This window comes from Piliocolobus tephrosceles, chromosome 2 (genome assembly GCF_002776525.5).
Source record: "Piliocolobus tephrosceles isolate RC106 chromosome 2, ASM277652v3, whole genome shotgun sequence".
In the NCBI taxonomy this organism is placed as follows: Eukaryota; Metazoa; Chordata; class Mammalia; order Primates; family Cercopithecidae; genus Piliocolobus; species Piliocolobus tephrosceles.
In genome coordinates, this window is record NC_045435.1 from 144507916 (window position 1) to 144524543 (window position 16628).

At 36.7% G+C, this 16628-nt stretch overlaps 1 long non-coding RNA gene across 1 annotated transcript in view; it reads right to left on the minus strand.

The window, feature by feature from the left end:
- The window catches only part of LOC116418723, a 142004-nt gene extending 137152 nt beyond the window's left edge, over positions 1 to 4852 (minus strand). The window contains exon 1 of the long non-coding RNA XR_004228862.1: positions 4736 to 4852. This is a non-coding gene — a long non-coding RNA (uncharacterized LOC116418723). The remainder of the gene's footprint in view (positions 1 to 4735) is intronic.
- Positions 4853 to 16628: the final 11776 nt, after the last annotated feature.

The window sequence follows — 16628 nt, forward strand, 5'->3', positions numbered from 1 at the left end:
TCTGATTTGAATCCAGAGCTAATCTATACCTTACCTTTATTCCAAGCCTATACAAGACAGATGAAAATATGATCTTCAGATTGTGTATATTGTGGGAAAATAAAAACAAAAAATGTCAACAGGCAGATTTATAAGATTATCTAAAAATCGTGATTAGAAAAGAAGAATTAAATAAAGTATTTTTTTAATACTTTATTTATTGACTCTTTCCAGTCAGGAGAACAGGAGGAGGCATGCAGATTCTATTCATTAACAACACTATCAATGGCATTACTGTGGACCTTCACAATGAGTCACAGAACAAGACTACTGAAGATGAAAATACAGTTTAACTCAAACAGTTCCCAAATTCTAAACTAGTTATGTTTCAAAACTTGGTCTACCTACCTTAGTGCTTAGAGCTTGGAATTCACTTACCTAATTAAATTACTTTACATAGAGTGCTTAAATCCCATGGCAGCTCACAAAAAAAATCACTTAACCTATACTGTACCTGAAATACAGAGTACTAGAGAATCCAATCCTTTTTTTTTTTTTTTTTTTTTTTGAGACGGAGTCTCGCTCTGTTGCCCGGGCTGGAGTGCAGTGGCCGGATCTCAGCTCACTGCAAGCTCCGCCTCCCGGGTTTACGCCATTCTCCTGCCTCAGCCTCCTGAGTAGCTGGGACTACAGGCACCCGCCACCTCACCCGGCTAGTTTTTTGTATTTTTTAGTAGAGACGGGTTTTCACCATGTAGGCCAGGATGGTCTCGATCTCCTGACCTCGTGATCCGCCCGTCTCGGCCTCCCAAAGTGCTGGGGTTACAGGCTTGAGCCACCGTGCCCGGCCTAGAGAATCCAATTCTAAATCAAGGGGGAGCATATGGACTTAGAAACCCTCCCTGCCCAACCAAAGTCACTGATAGTAGGTGCATAAGCATTCCAACAGAGCTGGGCACAGAACACAAAAGGTAAAAACAGGACCATAGAAGATTAAGGTCAGGGAAACCAATTCTCAGGAAGATTTCATCTGACTGTAGGACGTATGCATTAATTATGAGCAGAAGGCACAGGGCAGAGACACCTACTAAAGAAGAAAGTGAGGCTGGGCACGGGTGGCTCATGCCTATAATACCAGCACTGGGAGGTGGAGGCGGGAGGATCACGTGAGTCGAAGATTTCAAGACCAGCCTGAGCAACATAGCAAAACCCAGTCTCTAAAAAAAAATTTTTAAATGAGCTGGGCATAGTGGCATGCACCTGTAGTCATGGCATGTGCCTGTAGTCCTAGTTGCTCAGAAAAATTGCTTGAGCCCTAGAGCTCCAGGCTGCAGTGAGCTAGGACTGTGCTACTGCCCTCCAGCCTGGGTGACAGAGCAAGACCCTGTCTCTAGAAAAATAATTTTTTTTTTTTAATAAAGAAGAAATGGGAAAGGGCTGGGCATAAGAGGGAAGGGGTGTATTAGTCTGTTTTCATGCTGCTAATGAAATTTCCTTTACAAATTACCAGTAATTTATAAAGGAAAGAGGTTTAATGGACTCACAGTTCCACGTGGCTGAGAAGGCCTCACAATCATGGTGGAAGGCGAAAGGCACATCTTACACGGCAGCAGGCAAAAAGAGAATGATGGCCAAGCAAAAAGGGAAACCCCTTATAAAACCATCAGATCTCCTGAGACTTAGTCACTACCACAAGAGTACAGCAATTTCAACAAAACAATTTTTTTAAATTTCCAAAAGAGAAGTTTAGCAATTTCACGAGGTTTCTTTCTGTTATTTTTTTTTACATTACTCAAACGTTCTCAGCATTTTTTCCCTCTATATTCAAGGTAAAGTAACAGTTTTAGCTCTACTGTAGTTTCACTAAATTAGTTTATGATAAAGTGACAGTATCTGGGAGAAAGACTGCCCCACTGATTCATTCCTACTTTTCCAAACTTCTCTCTCCTTCTCTTCCCTTCCTTCACTAAGCTCCCACTGCACAGGCTTACTCTGAGTTTGTCTAATAGACCAAACTCCTTTCTGCCCTAGGTCTTTACAAATTTTCCTTCTGCTTAGAGCTTACCTGCCCTACTTTCTTCAGAATTTCAATGTAAAGGTCACCTCCTCAGAGAGGTGTCTTTCTAACATCTATCTCTCCCATCACCATGTCTTAGTACCATCTCTGAGATAAAATTAGCGCTCTTATTGAAGAAACATGGTGGAATCTCTGTGGAACATTTCTTCAGATGTGAGGAGTTACTTCATAATTATGTATTTTAAATTTTTCAGTACTTTGAAAACAGACATTCAATCTCACAAGAGAGTCAAACAGCATTTTGAAAATAAACCCCTTTCCCAAAGATTTATATAAACATATAGCAGGACTAATTTTAAAGAAAAGACTTCAGTCACTGAGAAGTATATGGATCACAACATAGGGGTTGCACAAATGTCAGCAAATCACTGCTACTAAAAATGTAGTAATTAAAGGGTGTTATAGAGATTTGACAAATAAAATAGACATTAATGTTTTTTTTTTCTCTCAAGTAAAAATTAGGTATGACAAACAGGTAGTATTTTAAATTAAAATATCAACTATCCACTTCTGTTTAGTTCAGAGTACCCAAAACTTCAGTCAGCTGAGTGTAACATTGTACTTTGTCCGTATCCTCATACTAGTTTCATGCTGATTTTAAAAATCAACACACTTTTTAAAAAAGCATAAGTAAATGAATTTCAAAGGGAAATTTTGTCAGTTCAAAAACAAAAGCCAACTCACTTGCAATTAGAATGTGATCATAAAATTTATTGTATATTACTTTTTAAAATTTAAGAGCTATCTATAAACATTTTACATATATGTACATGTGCTACCAAGAGCTCCTGTAACCAAGCTCTGAGAAACATGGCTTTGACTTGCTGGTCTCTGCAGAGGACAGGGTTTGGCCACATAGCATACACGCTATTGCAGTTTGGAAGAACAAGGCAGTACCTCATATTCAACTCTAGCTTCACATGTATACTTTAGAGTATAATCAACATCACAGTAGAATTATTCAGTCAAAGCACACACATACCGTTACATTTTTTAAAAAGTATTTTACAATGAAATTCCTATATACTCTAATGAAAGCAAGATGTGTGCAATTTTAAAATAAACTGCAGTATTTCTCTTTTTTTTTTTACTGCTTATTTGTGGTTGGCTTTGAGTGTATTCTGCTCACTGGCTACATTTCCTTTTCAGATATGTATATAAACATCATGTTTCTGAGCTCAGTTTGTATTTTTATTTTAAGAAACTTCTGTGGTTTCCTGTTCTGCTTTTAATACTTCTCAGCTGTAGTCATATATCTCACATTATAGCAGATTAAGAAAATATTATGGAAGGAATAACTAAGATTCCAAAAATAGGTGTTGAGAGTGGTGGTGATTATGTGTGCCCTCATAAGCACATCTATAGAGTTATATAATATCTAGTCATTTTTAGGAAGAAAAATAAACAGGCTTTCATTTGGCAATACACATGTACATAAGAGATGTACATAAAAACTGCTGAAAACTTGAAATTCTAAACATTCTTAAGATCAAAAAACAAATAATATTTACTAAGCTCTTATCATATACCAGGTTCTGTGCTAAGCACTTTACCTATTATTTCATCTAACTATCTGAAAATCCCTGAGGGGGATAAACTGAGGCTTGAAAAGTTTGAAGTAAGTTGCTGTAAGTCACCCAGCCCTTAAGTAGAACAGCGAAATTCTTACAACTCTTGGATTCCAGAGCATGAGCTCTACATTTTTGATGCCAAATCCTAAAAAGCATCTTTCATCAGGTCCTCCCAATACTTGGTATAATGGCCATGATCTCATAGATAAGCACATCACTGACTGACTTTAGATGGGGAAAACCATCATTCTGGCCTGGCTCTGCCACTGGCTTTCAAATCAAGGCTTTTGCAAATCCTGCAAACTCTGATCTCCTAAAAATGGAAATAATACCAACCTTATTGTAGAAATGATCAGGCACCAATTAGTACCATAAACACTATCATTAATAAGTACCTCAAAATTACTATTATAGTGAGCCAAATCACAAAGTAACACACTTTTAGATGCAGGCTGAACACAGCTAGTCTTGCTTCAGTGTGCTTGCTAAATGAGACAATTTTATCACTTTTTCAGGTAGATGCGTTCTGAGGCTCAGCTGATGGAGTACAGTGCAAATAATAGCCAAGTCACGGGCTTGATTTCCTTGTAGGTTGGTAAGCTATCTATGGTCGGAAACAGAACATGGACCCAATGCCAGTCAGTTGCATATATATTTGGATGAATATAGTAATTAGAGAAAAGTATGACTAACATCCAAATCTAGGAAGGATGTTTGAGACTAGTAAGAATCCTCTTATGTTGCTGTGAAATGATTCCAAACACTTACATAGTTTGCTACGTGAATATGTTCTGCTATAATAAGAACCTGGAGTGTTTTCTCCCCCATCCCCTAGAGAATGTGACAGTGGTACCCCTCCCCTTGCGAATGTCACAACACACTTTATCAGAACCCATATGTGAGTTGCTGACCTCAACTACTCGACTTCAAAACATGTAAATCTAAGAGTTTGACAGACACTTTGAGAGCTAAGACTGTGGCAAGCTACATGTTCTCCAAAGACCAAGAGGACATGCTGTGACACTGCCACAGGGCAACATCATTCCAGCTAATCTCTGAAGCCTTGCCTGCCACTACTGGCACCACCTCCAGCCTTGAGGGACCTTACCTGTGGTAATAGATCTCCACCGTATTGGTCAAGCCAGTTTCTCCAGAGGAACCGCTTGTAAAAAGGTACACTTCAATCTTTTTTTTATCTTTCTTGAGACAGAGTCTTGCTCTGTCGCCCAGGCTAGAGTGCAGTGGAGCGATCCTGGCTCACTGCAAGCTCCGCCTCCTGGGTTCACGCCATTCTCCTGCCTCAGCCACCAGAGTAGCTGGGACTACAGGCACCCACCACCAGGCTCGGCTAATTTTTTGTAATTTTTAGTAGAGACGGGGTTTCATTCTGTTAGCCAGGATGGTCTCGATCTCCTGACCTCATGATTCACCGGCCTAGGCCTCCCAAAGTGCTGGTATTACAGGCGTGAGCCACCCACCCGGCCTCAATCTTTAATTAGACTATTTTCCACAGAAGTCGGCTCCATCCTATTGGGCAACGCCTTTAATAGTTTTGGAACTTAGTCACTTTGTGGTTCACGTATCTCACCTATCGAGTATATTCCCCATGAGATCTGTTCACGTTATTCTCCCCTTCTTTAAGCACTAGGAACCTAAGGAAAAAATTCTCTTTGTATGGCAATAAACTATGTGAGTCATGAAATCATACTTTCATCATCTCCTTACTTCTACCACACAAAACAAATCCACGCAAAAAGTCTAAAATAGGCTGGCTATAGAAAAGCTCCTCAAAAGCAACACTATCTTGTATTTTAACAGATAAGTATCCCAATATATACTGTTAGACAGTGGCCCACTGGAAATCTACTCAATGGAAGAAAACTACAAACTTGGGTATGATGACTGAGGATATACATGGCACATACATTTAATTTATTAAGATTCCTTTGTATAAACAACTTTAAAATACTGCAATTAAAATACTTTAAAACTGTTTGGATTATGTATGCTTTACTACACATCATGATTTACTAAACATTATAATTGTATATCATTGAACAGTTTTACAACACCAGTATGTATTCTATAAGCCATTTATGAAATTTTTAGAGCACTTTGGCTATATATAATTTGATTTTTGCCTTATGCACTAACTTTAGAATCAATCTACAGTACAGAAGGAAAGATTCTGGTGTAATAATGGCAACAAGAGTGAACTTTTCATGTATCTGCACATGTTAAGAGTTTTAAAAATTTTGTAGTGTCTACAGCATATTCAAGAGCAAAGGTGTCCTAATTACGGGTTGTTGGTCCTGATTCTTTATATAGAAACATGCAGAGAAAAAGGAAAGTTAATTTATTATTCAATAATGGCTTGAAAGAAATATCTCTTAAAACATATCCACTGAATTATAATTTGGTTTCCTAACTATAAGAGTATGCCTAGCAGAAACAAAAACCTCTGCTACACATTTAACCACAACATATCACTCACGCATTTACTCACGCATTAGTCTTACTTGTACTCTATGTATTGCTGTCCAAATCTTCTCATCAGATTACAAATTCATTGAGGATGGGGACTAAGTGTTTTTCACCTCTTTATTCACTATAGTACCTGAACTGAGAGTAGTGGAAACTCGAAAACACACCATAAATTTTTCAGGTTTTTGGATTAGGTAGCATTCTCATAGTAAATTAAGAAGTGATTTACCAGTTTATAAATCAATCTCTTTTGAGTTTGGTTAGCACAAATCAATTTTCCAGAGTTTGATTCCCATGGGTCAATTATAAAATTAGATTTCAGTACAATGGTACACAATGTCAGGAGAGTACACAAAGAACAAAGTTTCTAATAAATTTCTGTAAATAAACTGCACATTTCTCTAGTACATATCAATGGGATTTTATAAGCTAACAACCCTTTTATAGTACCACATTCTCTGATGTTTTGCTACATCTCATGATATGGAAATATGAGTAAGAGCATAGATTTCATTTCTGCCATTTATTACTGTAGAATAACATAACTCTCCACTTCTCTCATGGCTTTTAAGGTATGTAATAATTTAAAAAATATGATCTTCATATAATCTAGAGATGTACAAAATTAGATTTGTGCACACCTGTAATCCCAGCTACTTGGGAGCCTGAGGCAGAAGGATTGCATGAGATCAGGAGTTTGAGACTAGCATGCGCAACACAGGCCCTATCTCAAAAAAATAAATAATTAAAACAAAATATTAGAATTATAAGCTGCCAAAAATAATTTAATTCAGCACTCCCTAAAGGTAAGAGGCAGTAAGTTTCTTCTTGAAAGTCTCAGCAGATTTGTATACTGTGGGTGTAGTTTAGCAGGGTGGTGTTTTCAGTAGGAAGATAATGATTTTTAATTGGCTCATCACTGCAGTTTCATCCTGAAAGGAGAGAAATGAATTTAGAGCCAATATTAACAGGTGATAATTAAATTACAAGTTCTGCATGCTTTATGTCCTAGATTAAGGCAAGGTGAGGCCACTGAGACCGTTAACTATAATAATTGGAGTCTGTAACTTCCTAAGTAGCATTTTATAGCATATTAGCAATAGCTGGTTAGTATTAAGTCTGAAAATAGTTTTCTTACTAAAACTTGTTTTATTTATTCAGTTTTATACCTAGACATTTAAATTTGAAGAATTTACATAATCTGTCTTTTAAAAAAGGTAAATAAGAAATAAATGTGAAACACTTATCTCCTAAAACCAGTATCTCTATTTTTAAACATTATTTGCTTTCTACATATAACATGATTTTAAAACAATGTTCAAAATGAAGGCTCACGATTGGTTCTTTAATTTAAAAGAGCTGGGAATAAGACAAATTTAAACATATAATTTTATTAAGCAGAAATTCCTAACTGAAATGTTTAAGCATTCTATTATAAAGATTTTATACCATTATATTTGACTTAATATTTTTAAATATTAGGTGGTTATTTTGCATCCATTGTATGGGCAGTGCTATTAAGTATTCTGTAGGAATTACATCACAGTAACAAGAATCCTTCACAAAAGAGTTTTTCTGTTTTGATTTTTAGAACATTTAATAAACATTTGCATTTACGATACTTTTAAACATCATCACCATCATTTTAACTTTACTTAATGAAATATGTTTACATTTGGGGCTTTTGTTACACAATTCCCATGGACTAGGAAGTCCATTTTTGTTACGAGTATAGTGACAATATAATTTACCATCCAAACTTCTGGGGAATAAAAGGGGATGCAATTACTAAAAACAGTTATGCCAGGATGGTGACATACATCCAGTACAAGCCAGGATGTATGTCACCCTAGCATAAGAGTAGACTATTATAATAGTAAAGTACAATACCTGGGTTATTACACTACCTATTCACCCAAGCAAGGCATCTCTGGAGAAATGCCTTCAGAATCTGTTTGAGCTAACAGGAATGCAAGTCTCCCTGATAGACAGTGAAATCTGGGTCTCCCTCAACTTCACTGGAAGTGTTTTCTATTGCTGCTGTTTTCACTTTGGTGTCTTAGGCACCAAGTAGAGTGTCTTTGGCACCTGAAGATGAAACTAGTGGAATCCTGAACTACAGACCAGGAGAGAAGCGTGCTGGAGTTGTACAAAGCAGTGGCTGGAAATGAATGAAACTGGAGGATGTGGAATGGAAAGCTAGGCTCTCCTTCCTGTTTACCCCACAGGACAGTGAGTGTCTCATTATTCCTCTTCATATAGGATCTCCAGAATTTGAGCCAGCCCTCCTTCCTTTCCATTTCCACCAACCTGGTGTTTTACTTAGAACCCACTCAGAGAAAGACGAAGACCACTCATATGAGTAGTGGGCCTTTAAGTTCACTAGGATTCTATGAAGCCCTGTTCAGGGGAGATAGTTTCCATGGGGAGTTGAGGAGGAGGGGTCCAGAGTTTAGGGACCCCTCTTTAATTACCCATGACTTCCTATCCTGCTGCTGAAGACTGTTTTGAATAGGAAGAGCCCAGCATTTATAAGATAAAAGGACCAAGAAGTGGGTAGAGGGATCAATGAGAGGAGGGACACTGAAAGAAGAATAGTGGATATGGTCTCAGTCACAACAGATTCTAAAATTTTAATGTGGGAGAGACAGAAGAAGTACTTCTGGTCCAATAAGTCTCTGTCCATGACTAGCTACAAGCACAACAGTCACAGAGACGCCCCTCTAAATGGACATACAATGTATAATTAATCCGTATCTATATAGTCCTTATATATTTTAAACTGGTCTATAATCTTCACAGAAAAAATAACAGCATGAGTAGGCTTAATTTTTCTCTTGTTTAATGATTTTTACAGCAATGCCTCTATTCTCCTAGAAAAAAAAGAAAAGTAGCTTCACATTATCTTTAAATGTGCTTCCACTGTATGCTTATCTGTACTACAATCTTTCACCGCACCCCATGGTGCATGCACAATCTTTAAAATGGAGAATTCATGTAAGGAAGTTAAATGAGAAAAGAAAAAAATTCAAAACAGAATACAAATAGCAGGGTTAAATTGAGTGCTGTTAACCCCCTGCTGACACCAACTAATAGTGCAGAGGCAACAGCAGGAATCTGAAACAGAGGTCAGTGTTGGGAAATTTCAGTTCATGACAGTTGTAAGTGAAATAAATTGGCTAGTTTTTATTCCAGTGGTATCACTTTAAAGAATATTTTTAAAGTAACATCAAAGACGATATTAGATATATATCCAGTACAAATAGTAAACAAAATAGATATTTTTTAAAAATCCCAGTCTAAAGTACCCATGAGAAGTGTGCTTTTATCTGCATTAAGAATTGAGATATAATTTACATACAGCAAAATGTATAAACATTAAGTTTTATTTATATTTTATACAGCTCAATGACTTTTTTGTTGTTGTTGTATTGAGGCAGAGTCTCACTCGTAACCCAGGCTGGAGTACAGTGGCGTGATCTCAGCTCACTGCAACCTCCACTTCCAGGGTTCAAGTGATTCTCCTGCCTCAGCCTCCTGAGTAGTTGGGATTACAGGCATCCACCAGCACACCCGGCTAATTTTTATATTTTTAGTATAGACGGGATTTCATCATGTTGGCCAGGCTGGTCTTGAACTCCTGACCTCAAATGATCCACCTGCCTTGGCCTCCCAAAGTGCTGGGATTATAGACATAAGCCACAGTACCCAGTCTCAATGACTTTTAAGATAGAAATACACCCATGTGATCAACACTTAGATCAAAACACTAAACATTATCACAACCAAAGATATTCCCTTCCTGCCTCCCAAAAGTATGTTTATTATTATTCAGAAGGTTTCAATTTTATATATACTACTGTAAAACTGTTTGAAAATTGCAGACTTAGTGAGTCTCCCTTCCACCCCAGCACCTATCCCCAATATATTTCTAACAAAAATGCTCTTCTGTTTTTCAGCTGTGTTCCCTCATATACCTCTTAAATGTAAAGCAGCTCTTGTTTCAAGGATGTCAATAATTAAACAGCAATAAAACACCTCGCTTGATAGAAAACATGCTACTTTGAAAATATATTTAATTCAGAGAATATAAAGACCCAATCAGTGACACTGAGTGAGAGAACATAAAATATCCATAATGCTGTAGGGTATGGGTATTTAATAACTCAGAAACACCTATTAAAAATGTTCACAGGCTGGACAAGGTGGCTCACATCTGTAATCTCAGCATTTTGCGAGACTGAGGTGGGAGGATTATCTGAGGTCCGGAGTTCAAGACTGGCCTGGGAAACACAGTGAGACTGTCAGCTCTACAAAAAATTTAAAAATTAGCCAGGTGTGGTGGTGTGCACCTGTAGTCCTAGCTACTTGGGAAGCTGAAATGGGGGGATCACTTGAGCCCATGAGGTTTAGGCTGCAGTGAGCCATGATTGTGTCACTGCACTCAAGCCTAGGTAATGGAGCAATACCCCATTTCTATTAAAAAAAAAATTTAAGTAAAAAAAGTACACAATTGGTTGTAGATTCTATTATGTATTAAAATGCTAGTTACTCACACTCTAACTCCTACCCAATCTTTTAAACATTTTCAAATTTTATAAGCAACAGCCTCATTTTTCTTTTCTGCTTTTACTTCTACTCTCTTCCCATTTTAGAAGAAAGCTACACTCAAGTCTACCTTCCATTTGTTTATCACCTTCCTCCTGAGATCTTCCATTGAGGTGTCCTTTGATAGCCTTCATATATGGAACACAACATATCCTCTCTTTTTCTATTCAAATGAATCCAGGAGATCTAGCTCCACCACTGGTGGAACTTACGATCTCCTCCATTTCCATCACAGGTTCTTAAATATTAAAATCCAATTCTCACAGTTCCTTGTTTTCTCACCATTTCACAGATAACATTGATCCATTCTTCTTTTCACATCATTCCTATGAAAACATACTAAAATTCATTTAGAAAGTTCTTAACTACCATAAATCTGATTCTATATTTCCTATAATATTTTATATAGAAAGGCAATATAACAACAGGGCATTCGGAACTCTTCTTAAATTCCCATTTCTATAATATATAAAGAAATTCCCATTTCTTTGTTCTACACCAGATAATGTTTCTTTAATTACCTAAAAATTAACATTACTATCTCTAGTTAATCAATTTCAACATTTTATGTTTCGACTCTAAGATGCTTGCTACCTACTGATTCATTCTGAATAGTTCCTCACTAGAGTGCTACAGAAAAAGCTGAAAGTGATTCAAAACAACAAACTAAAAGACAGAAAGGGAAATCCATGGTAGTAAAGTAATCTAGAAGTGAGAAAGACCAAAAGTTTAACAAAGAATGTAGACAGAACTAAAGAAAAAAAAAAAGAAGCAGGCTTCTTAGGGCCACTAAAAACAAAATGAAACAATGGTAAAAAGATGGGGAAACATGCAACAGAGCAGAAACATATTCTGGTGAACTGCGTTCATACAGCTTTTGAGAAATGTTCACAGCTCTTACGACAGCATGGAGAACTTACATTTTCCATTTCCCACATGGGGATATTAGTATCTAAAGAGGGAACAGATATAAAATATCTAAAGATTTCTGATGACTTTTTTAAAAACATATACAATTTACCTAAAATTTCCTCTATAAAAACTTGTTTTAGGTTTAGAGATACATATAAATAAAAACAAAACTGCAAACACACTAGGTCAGAATTACAAAACATCATGCTTTCAGGGTATAAGAAGATCACTGGATGCAATCAAAATGAAGTTTCTATCTTCTGTATATGATTGCTGAAGTAGGAGACTCATAGGACTTTAAAGCCTACCTCTAACAATACAAAAATGTGTTCAAAGCAGAAAACCAAACATGATGGCTGGATGACTGGCTTCGATATGGGCAATTCCCATATTTCTAAGAGTATATACAAAGAGTATGCTTAATGCCTCAGCAGGTTTGGTAGTTCTGAAACATGTTGAAGTGAGAAATAGCAATAGAGCAAGTCCCTGGAAATGAGCTGTACCAAAAATGTAATATGCATGTCAAATAATAACTTGCAAGAAACTGGTAGCTTTAAGAAAGTAATCCCATTATTTTTCTTAGGAGAGAATACAAGAATCAAAAGATCCAAAACTCAATGGCACAATATGGCTACACATGAGAAATGTATTATTAATCACAAATGTTAGAGGACAAACAGTAAAAAGCTGACAAAAAAGCAATAACTTCTGAAGTTTTACTGATCTCAGGAGTTACTATTCAAGAAGGCTGTTATTCCTGGGACCATAAAGCTCTGTGTGCCTAATAGGCTAATTCTGGACTCCTTCCTTATATACTATTTGATATTAAAGAGATTTTTATTTTAACAATACAAACAGCATCTCTGACCAAAGGCCATGATAAAAGCTGCTCTTTGAATGAGAGATAAAACTTTCAAATAACTGAAAATTCACCATAGGCTAAATCAAGACTAGTATCTGCAATTCCAGTTTCTGCAGCTACAAAAAACAGTAAAATATCTAAATTTCCTTCATTTCAATTCACTCATACACCAAAGCTGCAACCTGATATTTCAGAGTAATGGTTTATATAAAAATATACACTGTAAAATAACTCCAATTCCAATGGCAATCACTGGTTTCCATTAAGAAGTCATTGGAAAATGGTGCACCATTCTCTCTTTGAAAATAAGCTATTAGAACTGGATGTACAGTCAAGCCATTTTTAAAACACTACACTTATATTTTATGACTTTTTTGTTGTGAAAATCCAACTTCATAAATTCCACATCTTCCATTCCATTTTGATTCAAATCTGTTGAAGAAGGAATATTTGTGAAATACCTCTCAACAACAAAAGAGGAAAAAATAATTTATAAGATTAACACCCACTGTATTAATAATATAGATAGAAATAATAATAACATAGAAAAGTATTACTATGACTGTGGGGTATTCCAATTTTTACTAACTTTATATTATATGTACCAAAAATATAATTAATTTATAGAGAAAACCCTGAAGTAAATGCTTCTATAAACCAGAGAAAGACATAGTGTATTGGAAAAAACACAAACTTGATCATTATAATGGCTTGTCTTTAACTTGTAAGACACTCATTACCTCTACGAATTTCCTGAATTTCTTTATTCACAAAGTCAGGTGATAAACATCAATCCTTTCAGGTTGTGGGAAGGATTATTAAACTACCTAGTACAGCAGCTGGTATAGAGTAGAAGCTTTACAAATGGCAGCTATTATCACTGTCACTGGAGGAGCCATCATCATCAACTTTGTCATTTCATAATCTACCTGGTTTCTAAATTAGGATTCTAATTTTTATGAAGTGAGAACTATACACAATATAAATAAGAGTAAATGAAATGTTGTGTTAAAAAATATTGATATACACTAGTCCCCAGTTTTTTTAAAAAAACAATACATAGGAAATCAAATGCCACCACAAAATGAAAATGCTAATTAAATGACCACTTACAAAATTAGTCCAAAGCCAAAGGTTCTTTCTGTATTTAACACCAATGTCTATATATATATATGCCCATTCTGTGTACGGAAAACCACAGTTCCTCTGCTCTCACACCACAACAAAAATCAACACAGAAGATTTCTGCGACCAAATGTGTGAAGAGTTTTCCCCAAACAAGCAAGCAATCAATTCGGCAGTGGACACCAGCTGGTGTCCTCCAATTCAATCCTGACATTACCTACCTGGAGGTAGTTTCAGATCCCACAAGGTGAGGGCTCAGTCCACAAGACTGACTTCCCACCCCTCCGCCTTTGGACAACAGTCACAAGTCTGGGTCTCCAGAATGTCTGACCACTGACTTCCAGTTAGGGTTTCCGCAACCCCGTCTTTGGGTTCGATTAATTTACCGGAATGAAATCACGGAACTGAGAAAAACACTTAAGCTTACTTACACATAGATATTGCAAGGGGTATAGATGAAGACTTGCATAGGGCAAGGTATGGGGGGAAGAGGCACACAGCTTCCATGACTTCCCTGGGCACACCACCCTCTATGTGATCAGTTATTAAGCAGTTCTCCAAACCCTTCCTTCTGAGTTACGGAGGTTTCAAAACATAAGCATGATTCATTAAACCACTAACCACTGGTGATCAAATTAACTTTCAGCACAGAGGTTGGTGTGACTTTCAGGCCCACCCCTCTAATCCTGCCTTGGTTTTTCCAGTGACCAGCCCCCATCATGAAACTACCTAGGTGCTGCCAGTCATGAGTCAACTTATAAGCAAACAAAAAGACATCACTTCAGAGTTTCTAATACCAAGAAACTGGATTGTAGACCAAATATATCACAGCCATTCTATCACAAAGATTGGTTTGTCAACAAACACAGGGCAAGTTAATTCAGTTGTAGAATGAAACTGAAAATCACTTAAAAGATTTCATGAAATCAATGAAAGGGATGATGGAGAACTGCAGGATCACATTCAAAGGCCCTGATGAAAAAATCAAAAAAGGATAACGACAGGATAAATTCTTCAGAATGATTTGTCTGCCAAGGACTAAGAAAGGCCCTTAGAAAAACTGATACAAGCAATTTACTTTTTTTTGTAAAAATTATGTGCTATTGTACTTACAAAAAACCCAATAAACACTAATTTTCATTGTTCTTCTATAATTAGAACATAGTTTCTGTTATTATACGAATTTTCTTAATTAACTAAAATCAACTTACATGTCTAAGTCTTAGCGTAATTTTTCACAATTTACTCTAAATGTCTGATCCCAGGGTTTTTTTTTTTTCTTCTTTCCTCTTTTAACTTTTATTTTAGGTTCAGAGGTACATGCACAGGTTTGTTATACAGGTAAACTGCATGTCACAGCGGTTTGGTATACAGATTATTTTGTCACCCAGGTAATAAGCATAGTACCCGATCGGCAGTTTTTCAATCCCCTCCCTCCTCCCACCCTCCACCCTAGGAGGCCGTGGAGTCTGCTGTACCCTTATTTGTGTGCATGTGTACTCAATGTTTACCTCTGACTTACAAGCGAAAACATGGGGTTTCATGGCTTTCAGCTCCATCAATGTTGCTGCAAAGGGCAGGATCTCATTCTTTTTTAATGGCTGCATAGTATTCCATGGTATATACATACTACATTATCTAGTCTACCATTGATGGGTATTTAGGTTGATTCCAGGATTTTGCTATCACGAATAGCGCTGTGATGAGCATACACATGCATCTTTATGGAGAATGATTTATATTCCTTCAGGTATATACCCAATAAAGGGATTGCTGGGTTGAATGGTACTTCTGTTTTAAGTTCTTTGAGAAATAGCCACACTGCTTTCCACAATGGCTAACCTAATTTACACACACCAGCAGTGTATAAGCATTCCCTTTTCTCCACAACTTTAACAGCATCTGTTATTTTTTTACTTTTTAATAATGGCCATTCTGACTGGTGTGAGATGGTATCCCACTGTGGTTTTGATTTGCATTTCTCTAATGGTTCGTTTCAATCTTCTGCAAATTGCTAGCCAGTTATCACAGCACCATTTATTGTAGAGAAAGTCCTTTCCCTATTGCTTGTTTTTGTCGACTTTGTCAAAGATCAGATGATTGTAGATGTCTGGCATTATTTCTGGGCTCTCTATTCTGTCTCATTGGTCTGTGTGTCTCTTTTTGTACCACTACCGTGCTTTTTAGGTTATAGTAGCCTTGTAGTATAGTTTGAAGTTGGGTAATGTGATGCTTCCAAACTTGTTCTTTTTGCTTAGGACTGCTTTGGCTATTCAGGCTCTTTTTTGGTTCTATATGAATTTAAAAATAATTTTTCTAATTCTATGAAGAATATCATCAGTATTTTGATAGGAATGGCATTGAATCTGTAGACTGCTTTCGGTGGTATGGCCATTTTTAATAATCTTGATTCTTCCTATCCATGAACATGGAATGTTTTTCCATTTGTGTCACCTCTGATGTCTTTGGGCAGTGTTTCATAATTCTCATTGTAGAGATCTTTTCACCTCCCAGATTAGCTGTAATCTTAAGTATTTTATTCTTTTTGTGGCTATTGTGAATGGGATTGTGTTCTTGATTTGGCTCTCAGCTTAGATGATGTTGGTGGGTAGAAATGCTACTGGTTTTTGGGCACTGATTTTGTCTTCTGAGACTTTACTGAAGTTGTTTATCAGATCTAGGAACTTTTGGGCAGAGGCTACGGGTTTTCTAGTTATAGAACCATATCATCTGCAGACAGAAATAGTTTGACTTCCTCTCTTCCTATTGGCATTCCTCCTTTTGCCTGATTGCTCTGGCTAGGACTTCCAGTACTATGGCAAGAGTGGTGAGAGTTGGCATCCTTGTCTTGTTCCGGTTCTCAAGGGGAATGCTTCCAGCTTTTGCCCATTCAGTATGACATTTGGTATGGGTTTATCATAGATGGCTCTTATTATTTGGAAGTATGTTACTTCAACGCCTAGTTTGTTGAGGGTGTTTAACATGAAGGGATATTGAATTTTATCAAAAG